The 14,066-nt window shown below is 40.0% G+C and overlaps 1 protein-coding gene across 2 annotated transcripts in view; it reads right to left on the reverse strand.

Moving 5' to 3' along the window:
- grin2ba (glutamate receptor, ionotropic, N-methyl D-aspartate 2B, genome duplicate a) overlaps positions 1-14,066 on the reverse strand; it is a 100,636-nt gene that overhangs the window by 55,192 nt on the left and 31,378 nt on the right. The gene's annotated exons all lie outside the window — the stretch shown is intronic.

Raw genomic sequence — 14,066 nt, forward strand, 5'->3', positions numbered from 1 at the left:
CAATACACATTAGAATATCAAAAGCGCAAAGGAGTAAAGAAGTGCGCACACACCTGTCCTCCACGCCCGCGACATTCGACGCACCACACATCCTGATGCACACACAGGAACAAATCTAGCGGCAGCGTACAGCAATAATATTTGCAGAAAAAAAAAAACATCATTGTTCTGCTGCTGCTCAATAGAAGAATATACACTGGTGGAAAATTCGCCCCAAGACTGATTTGAGGCAACTTGTTTTAAAATGGCAACAAATTAGCAATGGACCAGCATGCCAGTATGGAATGTTTGACTTTAGCAGTCCCGATTTCATCGATATAAGAGTAAGATCGTTGTTCCAAATGCGCCATAACTCGCTATTAATGTCAAGAAAATGAAGACGATAATATGAGGAGCACAAGTATGCACACATACGCTCTCTAAGGCTGAATATTAGACAGCATGTTGGTATTACTGTAGGCAGCAGGCATGTTGCTCGCTCTCTGCTTTGCTCCAGGGCATCAGTGACAATAACCTAGTTTCCACTGCGGGGCCCAATAGTCAAGTCAGACTTTGTTCATAACCTTGTGCTACCACAGAAGCCTGTTCCCAAATAAGTGATTAGTTTTGCTCCTGGTTTTATTTTTTTAGCCTAACCTGCAATCATTATAAGGGCTCAGCACAAAATGATGCCACGGTAATGTGATATATGATCAGATGGAATTGGGGTGAGGAAAAATTTTGAGGATCTATCTATCCACTGATCCTGTTCAAGGTTTTGGGGAGATGGAACGGCTTGCCGGTCAATCGGAGAGAACATAAGAGAACCAAGCAAATTTTCATGCGCACATCCAAACTGAATGGGAACTGAACTATTATCTGGTGACAGCACTTCTAACGGTTTCTAACGCATTTACAATTATGCTTCACAAAAGGAATTCAGAATCAATGTAAAATTTGCTCGCAAATGTTGAAAAATGGTGATGGCCACATGCAGAGGAAACACGTTCTCAACCTTGGGCATTGCTCAGTGCTACAGTTAGTTTCCATACAGTAGCAGACTGTTGCCCCTATATTGAGCTGAAGCAAATTTCAGTGCAATCGGGGTTGGATTCGTTCTTGGTGTTGTAATACATGATATAGCGGTACCTTGAATAAAGAGTTTAATTTGTTCTGTTACCAAGCTTGCGTCACAGAGAGAAAAAAAAACTACCATGCCACAGGCAAAATATTTTTGAACAATTGTTTGCATCCATCATTGTGTGAAGAATTTTTAGGGTTTTTTTTCAGCATGACTGTTGGCCCAGTGCACAAAACAAGGTCCATGCAGTTGAGCTGAGATGAATTTGCTGTGGAAGAACTTGACTGGCCCTTGACCTCAACCACATCAGACACCTGTGAGATGAACTACAACACAGATTCAAACCTCACAAATGGATGAATGGATGCAAATTTCCAGTGACATACTAAAAATAATTATGGATGAGGTCAAGATGTTCTAGCAGCATAAGTGGAAACAACACCATATTTTCTTCTATTTTAAGTTGTTGCAATGGCCAGGGACCCCGATACTTTTATCCATAGAGTATCACGTATAGCCATAATAATAATAATAATAATAATAATAATAATAAATTATTAGACTTGTTTACAATTGCACACAAAGTTGTTGTTACCAGACAAAGAAGAACAAAATTATTCAAAGAAATAAAGATCACTTGTCTCGTGTTTCCTATCATTTAAATAAATTTTTATTGAACCACTTTCATTCTTAATCGGCTCGTTCTGCTTCAATTTGCGTGGAACAGTACCAAAACAACAGTAAATGCCTGCAGCCATTTTTTATGACTTTTTCCAACTTTGTTAAAGCCAAATTTTAATTTAAATATATTGTCATTATATACCAGAAGATGTCAAATGTTTTAGTCATCCAGCAGGTTACATCAGAGTCAAATTGAAGCCAAAAAGAAGCTGAGCGGGTAAGTCGGCAACACCTCAAGCTTTGAGTGTCCTCCTAGTGACCTTGGATGAAGATACCGCTCAAATGTTTTCATCTAGAACAAAAGGAAAGCGCTGCCCACATCACATGATGGTTTGGAAATTGAGGTGCCGGTTCATACACGTCCATAAATTTTGCAGATCACTTTTTTTACAGAGCGGGCTTTGTACTCATTTTTGCTAGCGTCTGGGTTTAATACGAGCGAAATGCAACCGAGATCATTCGCATATTGACATGCCTCTTATTTTTCAGCTTTGAATAATAAATAAATTTGAAGTACTTAAAAAAATGTTTTCGTCATGAGGGCGGCCCAGTCCAAAATGGCCCGCGGACCAGTACCGGGCCACAAAATGGTGACAACAAAATGGAAAACGAAGCAAGAGAAAAGAAAGTTAAATGCAATCCACTGCTTGCAAAGGTAAAACGGGAAAACAAAAATAAAATAAAATGTACTCAACATTGGTTGTGTCAATTTTTCTATATTACTGAAAACAAAAGGAGACGTTGTAATTGGCAAACATACGCACTGCAGTATAAAGTTCTTCTTCTAACGAACAAGGGAGTTGCTTCTACACTGAACTCAAACAAGAAACCTACAACTGTTGACAATCACTTGGAACCGAGACTGCAAAATCAATATTGTTTAATGAGCCACATGCTGCTTCCTCAAGTCTGAATAAACATTATTATCTGATGACGTGACAGGAGGATTATTGCCTGGAAAGTCAGTCCTCTGATGCAAGCGGAAACAAGAGTTTCACTTTTGAACATTCCTTCTTGTAGACGACTTGGACATATTGGACTCAGCGTCCAGTAGAGATGCAAAAACTGCTCCGTTTTGTCATTTGTTACTCCTTACAATCACTTGCACTATTCAGAAGAGTATCAAAGTCCAAAACATTCCATTTGAACGCATTAACAGGCATAAACCGTATATTTAATCTACACCAAGTGATTAGAATAGATATCTTGCTGCATAAGCTCCAGATGTGCATATCACAGTCGAACGCACACAGTACACAATTTACAGACGCCTCATTCCCTGTATGAACTGTTAATGCCTGGCACAAATTATTTCTAAGATCAAGTAGGCTAAAAAAAAAAAAAAATCTGTGAATTCAGTTATCACTGCGTTAATTAAATATTAGATAAATTTTAGTAAAGTTATGTTTGTAAAGAAAAAATAAATAGATAAATAAATACATTTAAAAAAAATTAATTAAAAAATTAAAAAAAAAAATAAAAAAAATCAACCAATATCAGTCACGCCAGCCAATGTTCATATAAAATATTGATTTAAGTACGACCCACGAGTTAAAATAAATTAAAAAGAAAAGGAAAAAAAAACAAATATTTTTATCACTTTGGAAAATGTGTTCATGTCTGAATTTCACAGCTAAACTTCATTTGGATTCTTTGGAACTCGATGGCACATGATTTTAAACAAATCTCGGGACAAAAGGATATCCAATAGGGAGGTAAAGTGCACCTAATAAAGTAACTACTGTTCATTAGCATATGCAGCATCATGTGATCAGTCGCATGCCAGTAAAAGCCGGTCAGATTTTCTAGATGCAAATTCGTGTTGGGCCGAGAGAATCGAGATGCATGTCGAATCGCAAGGCTCTGCACAAATGCCGTTTGGGGTTCCTAAAAATCCCACAACAGCAATGATAATAATTCAGGGGGGGGGGGCCTGCAGGGTTTCAACCGGTTTGAAGGTGAACTGCTTACAACATCAACGAAGACTTGTAAGCTTATGTATAAACATTCCCTGGAATCAGACATGCTTGGCAGTGTAGTTGTGGACTCTTTTCATTACGTCTGACTCATGTGATCTGTGCGCTGTAACTGTAAATGTGAATGTACGGAAGTTAGAGGCCCATCAGCGGACCGCAGAGTCGTGGGTATGAGGGCAGAGGCAGTGAGAGACGCTGGTGCTTGTGGTAATTTAGGAGAACAAGTGATGGGAGGGGCAACATTTAGATTCATCACGGGAGCTCACCTCGCCTCAACCCACATGATGTGAGAAAAAAGGGGGAGAGAAGCTGCAGCCAAGATAAAAAAAAAAAAAAAAGACGAGAGATGCAATGAGACAGAATGGGGTTGAGCCAAAAGATCTTTTCTGTGTTACAGTACTTGTTTTTTTTTCCCTTGGAATACCTTTGTGGTGATGAATTGATAAACACAATCTGAATTTACAAAAGGGAAACATGAAATATCCTTTGGATGGGAACAACCTAATATTGTAACTTGAGATAAAAGTGGGAAACGGGGTGATGTGGCGGGCCGATACTTTATTCTGCAGTCGGACGTTACCCGAGGTTAAGTTGGGGAACGACAACAAATATAAAAGTATCTCACAAGCCAAAATATTACATACCATTTCATTTCACGAGCCATAATCATGATATTGTTCTGATTTTATTGGATTCCACCTGTTTTATTTATTATTAATGTACAATTTATCTAACTAATATCACTAAAATCATTAGGGTTGCAGTTGCGCTGGGTTTATTCTAGGCCAAATGAAAATGCAAGGGAAACAAACGGGCCTGACTGCAGTACAAAATATCGCCACATACTTTATCGTACATCTTGTTATTTAGTCGTCATTGCAAGAATGACAGAGCGAGTGGTGTTGCAGTTGGACCACTGGCCTGTTTTCACACCTGCCATCTGTCTCGGGTTGAAAAGTATTCGTGCTAACAAGCACACCTCTCCGGAAAACAGGCTCCAACACCGGCATATAGACCTTAGAGTCGCCTGGAATAACTGTACATGCCATTGCATATGTCAGGAGACGCAGCTCGTGAAAATACAGAAGTGCATTCTGTGAAAGCCGTCGTGAGCGCTCGTGCTGTTGTGCGTATCAGACGACATCAATTTTGGCAAAAAATAAATAAATGTGAATTAGGCAGATTGCCGTCTTCATTCACACCTCTGCCTGCTTCTTCTGTTGCAATTCTCTATTTTCTCTGCTTCTGTCAATTTGTCCCACTGCTCCACATTATTTTCATAGTCTGACAATGTTTTTTTTTCTGTTCATCGGTTCAGTTTTTACCGAAAATGTTAATGAGTCTAATTAATACTTCTCTGTGAGTGCCAATCAAACTTAATTATTATTATTTTTGTGACGGCATTATCTTTAATACAGCTGTTGTATTAGAATCTCATTAATTGGCTCGTGAGGGATAGAATGGGAGGTCCAAAAAATAAATAAATAAATAAAAAAACGAACCACCGAGCACCATTGAGTGCATTGTAAGTGTATTATAAATTTGCTTTCAGCCATAATCAGCAAAGAATGTAAAATAGTGAGGAGAGCAAAAAAAAAAAGAATCAATCATTGAATTTAAATGTATTTTCTTATTTTTTTTTTTATATCACATCAGCACGCCAACATTACATCTAAGTCCCATAAAATGGAGGAGTGGGTTAAAATCACTATGAGGCGGAGAAAAATATTGCTGCATACAGTTTATAACCTAAAACATGTGCAGTGCAACCTCTCATGTCAAAGCATGTGTAATTAAATTCAAATTTCTTTTATAACTATTTTTTAGGGAAACATTCCTTGAAAGGCTCACAAACTCGATATCGAATTCCCGCCACGTGAGACCTCAGCGCACCTCACAAGAGCTCAGTTCAGTTAACATCAAAGTATTTCATTGATTTTATGTTTTGCTGACTCTGTGCCATTTTGTGACAAAAGATTCTTGAGAAGAAGTCACAGATTTGACTACAGCGGCCATGCATTACAAACGTTGTTGTCAAATTGTAGGTGCTACTTTATTTAAAAGTTCTGGACTTTAAAACAGTGTGTTAAAAGTAGTAGTAAAAAAAAATTGACGTATATCAGGGTGCTAATTGTTTCGTTCACATTACGCTAATGTTAAACACACAAGCTCACGAAACGACTAACGATAGCACGTCCATAGCCCGCTCGTCAATTAGAGCGGCGAGCGCCTCTCCCCCGTTCGTCTCACTTTGCCACCAGCACCCGGTCTGCAAAAGTTACGGAGTTTTAAGAACCGGTCTGCCGCAGAAAAAAAGCTGGGCACCACTGCTGTAGATGTGTCCCGATCGCCTTCCCCGCCTCTGGACATGGCAGGGGGAGATGAGTGATTCTGCTTGTCGATATTGGTGCTGTTAGTTTTATGGGTGGCGAGGGTCTCTGCAGGGGGGCGCAGACGGGTGCAAAAGGAAGCAACTGATATATTCAGCCTCTTGTGGGATGAGAGGTGAAGGAGGAGTAAGAGGAGACCTTTTCATGTGGTGAAAAAGAAGGAGTGTGTGAGCAGAGTGTGGAGTAAGTGCATGTCCACAGGGAGACCCGAGACACGGGATGGGATGGAGTGGCATTTTGGGGGGTGTAGCGGGTGCTATGGGTTCGGGAGATTCTGAGAAAGAATGATGGAAAAGAAAAGAGAGTCAGACCATGCCTCGGAAGGGGAAAAAAAAAATGTCTGCTGGTTAAGATTTACACAGCCTCTTTGTGTGAAGAATTCACTCCTGACAAAATGTATTCCAATCTATTGTTCTTCTACTGGCATGTGAACATGGCGGAGCAATATGGAGAGGGAGGCTGAGAGTGTGTGGGTCGGTTGGGTGGGTGGTGAAGAGTGAATTAACACTCGCACATGTGCTGCAAATCGCTCTGTCTGCCTCCTGTGAGATGCCCCAACATGAACCAGACCTTAGCAGGAGAAGGACTTGGCGGTGGATTTGGGGAATGTGAAGAAAAAGGAAAAAGCCAAGCAGGGTTTCAGTTCTAGCGCAGGAAATTGCAAAGTACGGCGTCTGGTAGAGAAGATGGAGCTTCGAGATGACGAAGCGAGCGGCAACTCAATGCTGCCAACTTAGCTCATTAATCACTCAGTAAATAATTATGAAAGGATCCCTATGACTTTTTTGTATTTGGTCCTATTCCACGTTACGGCTGTCCGCGAAGCAGTTTGGGGTGATTTTGTTTGCAATGGACAGGAAATAAAAATGTGATGTTCATATGAATGAGCTGTAATTACTTCAAATTAAACTTTGCCGCATGAAACTAAGGTACGTTTTAATGTCAGCTCATTAGTGTGTCAATGTAGAAAAAGTTCTGGTCAGTAATTGAATATAGACACGGTTTAATTTTATCGCACGTTTTCTATTTGGTTTATTGTCGTTTTCTCATCTCCAAAAGAGCACATCCATTCCAAGAGCCGGCATCACATCAATTGCATGGGAGCACTCACTCGTTCCGATTTCAAGCAATAAGAGAGAAACAAAAGACTGCACCGAGTGAAGTGGCGATATAAAAAAAAAAAAGTTATCGGGTGAGTTTCAAAATGGCCACGTTCTAAATGACCGGCGTAAATTGAGACCAACAGGGTTAGAAAATAGGCCACATCTATTTAGGACTCTGACTTCATTTTAGAAACTCTTTTTCCAGGAAAGGGGAAAACAGAGTGGGCTGTCAACATTTTCTAAACCAGGACAATACGAGCCTTGCAGCCAAAGGATAAAAAAAAAAAATAATTCTCCCCAAAATAATGAGTAATTCTTTCATCTTCAAATCAGGATTATAAAATCATCTGGACAGTAGAAGGAAGAATATTGATCCTGGATCACCGGCTTAAGTGGTTTACAGTATGATGTTGGACCCGCTTTGGAAACTTCTCAGGTTTCTATTCAGAAATGTGTTGACAAAAATCCATTCATGTCTCTAGCGCTTGTCCTAATTACGGCAGGGTCGTGGGTGAGCTGCAGCTGATCCCTGCTGACTTTGGGAAGCATTCCAGGTACTCACTGGCACTCAATCACAGGGCACAAATAAACAAACAATCATTCCCACTCATACTCACACCAAGGGACAATTTAGATTTGGTTTCAAGACATAATCACACCACTACGGTCAAACACAATCTATTGGGGATGTGGAATTAATGGAAATGGAAAACAGGCTTTCACTTATAGTGCTTTTCTATCAACAAGGTTCTCACTAAACATTAACACCGTCTCGTCAAATGGAAATAATATTCTGTTCCAGGATCCAGTTTATGTCCTCATAAAACCTTTCATGTTTGACATTTGAATTTCATATGTAGCTGTTTGGTGAAATAGCTAAAGCAGGGTGGCTCAATCCTGTTCCTCAAAGTCCGCACTTTACACTTTATTTTTTAGAATTTTTTATAACTATTAATTTTTGCTCCATTCTCCTTTTGACATTTGTTTCAAACGTGTCTTTTTTGGTAGAGTTTACAAATGGAAGTATTAATAATAAAAAAATTAAATCGAAAAAAATTACTTACTAACAAACGAAAAAAAAAATTATCAAAGAATGTTGTAAAAATTCCGAAACACCTACGTAGTGTAGAAGCTGCTTCCAATAACATGGTTACCACATTCAGCTACATGAAAGAATTAAAATTGCACACAGCTTCGCACCACTCAAAACTGGAATAAAACAAATGAACATACAGTATTGTTAACCACCTCTCTGACAATATCAATCAAAACTCAAAGCATGATTACGATTGCAAAGGGCAGAATATTTCATACGTGCGCATGTGGTCATAGTGTCCGACCACAAAAATAAAGTCATGGAGAAGATTGGACTAATTGAAAATCCGAAAACGGGAGACGCGTTGCAGCCAGGCTTAAGATACACTTTCTGTGCGGGTTTATGACACTCTTCAGAGAACAAGACAAAGCACACCAAATGGACTGAACGAGCGGGTAATGGAGATAGGACCAGAACGAGAACCGAGAGCGGGACACGAAAAACTAAAAAAAAAAAAAAAAAGCGCAGAAGGAACTCTTATCAGCTACAAATGCGGCTAATTGTGTCTGCTTAAGCAAAGTACGAGGCGGTGCCGAGCAGGAGACACGTTATACAAAATATTAAATGAGTTCAGTACTTCAGTGATTACCACAACAATGGGTTCTATTGTAGGACATTAATTGGGGGGAAAATACGCGCAGACATTTAAATTCAGACCCACAGGGAAAAACAGGGAGTGTGGTGAAAGTACCTCAAATGGAAAAATATAACGAACAAAGAGAAAACGAGATTGACAATCAACAAATATACACTCCAGAAGCTATGTGGGCAACTGCCAGATAAAGGGCCACTTAAAAAAAAAAAAAAAAGTCAAAGCTATTTGGGCAAATGTTAAGCGATCGCATCTTGCTGCGCCGAACGCATACTAGTGGAACACGTGCGAGTAACCTCAAGAAAAAGAAGACAACTAATTTCTGTTGCATCTCCTCCAAATTGACACACAACGCTCCAAACACACATTTTTCCGTATACTCATTGAATATGCGTGTGGACGTGTGGGTGCATGTCAGCGCTGATCTCGTCTGTTGGCACGTATTTGCATGCATGCATTTATGATTCATATTACATTACGGTTTCCTTCAGGTCATCACGGCTGACTGCTTTATTTTTTATTTTATTTTTTTTTAATCTTAATTGCTGACAATCCTGCGTTTAAAGCATATGAAGGAGTGGATGCTATCTGCACCCTCCAGCGGCAGCCGCTCGTAGATGAGCTGGCTTGTTCATATAATGCGGTGGCCTCGGGGTGATCGGCGACAACTGCAGCTATTTGTACCATTACAAAGCCGTCTTTACCTTCGAGGCACGCCAAGGAAAAATGGCTAAGCATGTTTTTGCTAATATGAGCATTAGTCATCAGCTTTCGATATGCTGATTGTTGACGCCCATGCGCACACGCTATTAACGGGACAAAATGCAGACTGGTGCTGGAAACCACCACGGTTTACAGATTGGCAACTCCAGCCACGCTGGCAAGGAAATAATAACGAAACGATTTGTATTAAACACAAAGTTGAACAAGGACATGCACGCCCCTAAACTGTTGGATTAGTTCCCAATCTCGTACTATTTTATGAGCACAGCTGCACGACACGCTATCAGCCATCATTTTACCCCACACTTATTGAGCAAGGAGCAGCTTTTCCACTCTGGAGCAAAAGACAAATTTCCGACTTCATCCCTTCCCTTGCTTTGCCTTTTTTTTCCAGACTCATGACTCAATTGAAAGATTTCGCAAATTTGAAATTATTATTACGCAATTATAACAATTTGATAGTGTGAACGTGTGTTAGAATATGCGACGCACATTTGAGAAAATTCAAATAAACTCGAAAGCAGACATGGAACAAAAAAATAAGAAGGCAAGCAGGAAACCGCATCATGACATAGTTAGTGCACATATCAAACATTTGTGAAATTGGTTATAAAAATCTTTATTGAACAAAAGACCAAAATCAGGCAACTGAACCACTGCAACTTTTCTCTCTTTCATTCAGAGAAGTTATTCAGAAAATTCATCTTGCCGAAAATGCCAAATGAGCCGATTTTATTTTCCATCTCATAACGACACTAATTCTCTAATGTTATCATAAATGCAATGCATCTCAGAGATGAATATGAGAGTCGAAACTATTAGACTAATTCAATTTGACTCTTCACATGAGACTGGAGTCATCCCATGCCAGATACATATTTCATGGAACTGTCTTGTTCGGTACTCACAATTTTCTCTATTCGCCACATAATAAAAAATCTAAGTGCTTGACTATATTCTTTCAGTTTCTTGCCATGTCATCTTCGCTCCTTTGCATGTGGAATAAAAATACAGATTTGTCTTGCCAATTCTAAGTGTGTGTGTGTGTGTGGGGGTGTGCCTGTGCTTAGAGGTGTGCAGGATTGAATATTTCCTTACTGCAAATACACTTTTCCAAAACTCCTACTTTTTGTTTTCTTGTAACCTCTATCAAGGAGTTTGAGTTTCTCAGTTCTTGTTGGTTGTTCCTATTCCTGTTCCTGAGTCATGGAGTGGCGTTATATTCTTATTACGGTAAATCTTATCTGTTTAGAGCAGATTCATTCACCTGATTCCGGTGCGGGCAGCATCAGTTCAGTGCGCACACAAATGTGTGATTGTGAGTGTGAGTTGCTTGTCTCTATATGTGCCCAAGGCTTGTACGGCGACCAGTGCGGGGTCAAGTTTGCCTTTGCCTTTGATTGAGCTGTTCACGCAATGATTTCACGAGCGGCAATTTCTAAAGCCGTGGCAAAGGTCTGACTGCTTATATTTTAGTTATCTTTGGCTGTCATTTCTTAAAGATTGCACATCATATTCACTTCCCAATATGACATGAAAAGTCTACACACCCCAAATGACAGGTTATTGTGATGTAACATTTGTGCAACCACATCATCTGATTTAAAAAAAAAAAAAAAAAATTATGGAGTTGTACAGATTATAGTTCACATTAATGGCGGAAAATATTTTGAAATAATTTGCTGTCATTTTTTTAATTTTTTTAAAATATCACAAAACCCTGGCATTTTTCCAGGGGTGTGTAGACTTTTTAGAAGAGTATCGCCATATACATTACTTGGCCCTGCATGACTACCTTCTGAATTTTCCCACCCCAATTTCTCCTTAATACCTGAATCTCTCCATTCTCGCCACGTTTTCTTCTCTCTTTCTTCTGCCAATCCTCCTCTATCTTATTTACGCCAGAGCACTGTCTCAGCGCATTAGCCAGACACAAATCTGTTTGGAGACAAAGCCTTAATGTAGTCCTGTCTTAGTTTTCTCAAGTCCTGGTATCGCAGAGAGAAAGCTGTCATGAGAGGAGTACCCTGCTAGTGGCTGGTGAATTTTTTTTCTTTTTTTTTTTTAAACCTTTTTGCCACACAATGTCACTCTTTACTTCTGTCTGGCGACAGTGTTTTCATTTTGTATTTGTTTCACTGTTAGACCCATTCAATAAAGAGCCAAGTACAATGCTGATTGTGGTGATATATATTTTTTTGTGCCAACGTACTTCAGTTGTGGCATATCTGAAGTTCACTCACAACTCAAATTATGGCTTGCAAAACATAAAAAGTAACTTAAAAAAATGTGTAAGTTGAAGTGCACATAAGTAAAAGTAGCATTGCATTATTCTGATTATAGTAGAACATTTTACTAGTTTAATCATCCTCCTTTACATCTTAATACAGGAAATAGGGCCTGACCAATTAATCGGCCAATATTAACTAATTTATCATTTTTATACGATATTTATTCTTACACATTAACATGACAACATAAGACAAGCTATTCAAACATCCCACGCTCCACCCAAAAAGTGGAATTTTTTACAGATTTTTCTCTGTTGTAAATTCAAACAAATATTAAAGTCAAAGTATTGCAAAACAGTCAAATCGGAATCAAATTCATTGGCCAAGTATGCAGAACACATAAGGAATTTGGCTTCCCAGTTACAAACCCTCCAATAGCTTAGATGTGAAAGGAAAAACAATAAGAGACGGGAGGGGAAAAAAGACGGGCTCTAACCATTCTTGAGCCTGAGAAAAAAAAAAAAACGCACATTTAGCGCACATTTAAAAGACATGTATGACAGATCTCAAGGCTTTACATGTAGAGAACGGGGAGGATGGATTGGCGAGGAAAATGGGGTTGGACGCGACGCAACCAGTTTGGCCAGCAGCTCAGTCTATTTGAGCGCTCCGCAGCTCAGGTCCCATCTCGAGGGAAAAACAGTCCGGTGAAGACGGTGATAAAAGGGATGTGTGTGTGCGAGACTATCATGCATGTGTATACGTGTCGAGTGTCTGCAGCTGCTTCGCCAAACTTATCGTCTCCTCGTGGAGACGTCCTTGGCATACCAGTCTCGGACCTGGGAAGGAGGGGGTGCTGATTGGGATGATAGCATCCAACCGTATTTTTCTTCCAGGGGAATAGCCCAGATAACAGATGTTTTGGGAGCAGGCTGGCCATAATTTCAGCCAGCCTTGAAAGCCTTGAAAGACCTTTAGCTTGTCAGTCTCACTGGCATCAGTTAGTCGAAACCACGATCGCTTTTCTTTTTAGGCCAGATACCACCTTCTCCACGTTCTTTTCCAAATTACGATGATACTCTAAAACCGCATCCACTTTGCGATTGAGTTCAGTCATTGTATAAATCTGACTGTGATCACCCGCCCCACAACATCCAGAAGGACCGGCAGCCTGTTCCCTTCCAATGAAGCTGCTCCGGTCGGTTGAATTTTTCAAGAGATCAGGAAACTGCTAACTCCAAACAGAAGGATACCTGTTATCGGGAGGCCAATAATCTAGATGTCGTCCACGTCTTCGACAGACAGTATTGACAGGCAAACCGATCTCCACTTTCCCCAAGGATCCTTGGTATACTCGGCAGCAAATGTGTCAGAGGGGCAAGAAGGCTCCTCTTTGCCTGCTCCCTTCGTTGAGAAAGTTTTGCCCGTGGCTTTGAGAGAAGATCTGATTAATTCCATGGTTAGTTTTGGGAAGGAAAAGTGCAAGAAGAGGCTCGTATAAGTTTAGACAGAGGACAGCAGATAGACCAAGACAGCAAGCAGGAAGATAAGGATGGGACAGCAGCAGAGCAAAAAGTGTCCGCCTTCATCAAGAGCCAAGACAAAGTAAATGTTCTGTCTGTAGTGTCTATCTTGTTAGGAATTGCTAATGGACCCAAAAGAATTAATTTAATTTAATTTAATTTAATATATATATTTTTTTTAATTAATCGGTTGATTAATCAGTCATCAGAACTTTATTCTGCCGAATCAGCATTGGCCTAAAAAAAATCCATATTGGTCAGATTTATCACTTTAGAGGATGCTTTTAGTAATCAACTGTCATTAGTAGGCAACATAAAAAAAAGGCAGAGGCGGTCAGACCTCAAAATGCAAGATTGTGAGAACTGCTTTGCGAAGCCAACGTCTGTAAATGGAGGAGGACTGCTCTATTCCATCTCTCTCCATAATTCTCTAATGAAAAGGGGCAGAAACACAAGCTTCAGTGGCAGCTGCTGACCTCGAATTGTCACTAAAGCTCATGTGTGTGCTGGCGCAACTGATGACCTGGACCTGATGGCACCAAAACTACAGGAAAGTGGCATGGCGGGTGGAAATGCAACAAGACTCCCTGAGGCGACAAAAATCACAGACCAACCAGCAGACTGTCGGCAGAAGGAGCAACACGACTCAGCATATTCCACGGGTAATTATTCCAATCTGATGGATTTATGC

The sequence above is a fragment of the Idiotropiscis lumnitzeri genome, chromosome 15 (genome assembly GCF_059441095.1).
Source record: "Idiotropiscis lumnitzeri isolate Australia: NSW breed Sydney's pygmy pipehorse chromosome 15, RoL_Ilum_1.0, whole genome shotgun sequence".
Lineage (NCBI taxonomy): Eukaryota > Metazoa > Chordata > Actinopteri > Syngnathiformes > Syngnathidae > Idiotropiscis > Idiotropiscis lumnitzeri.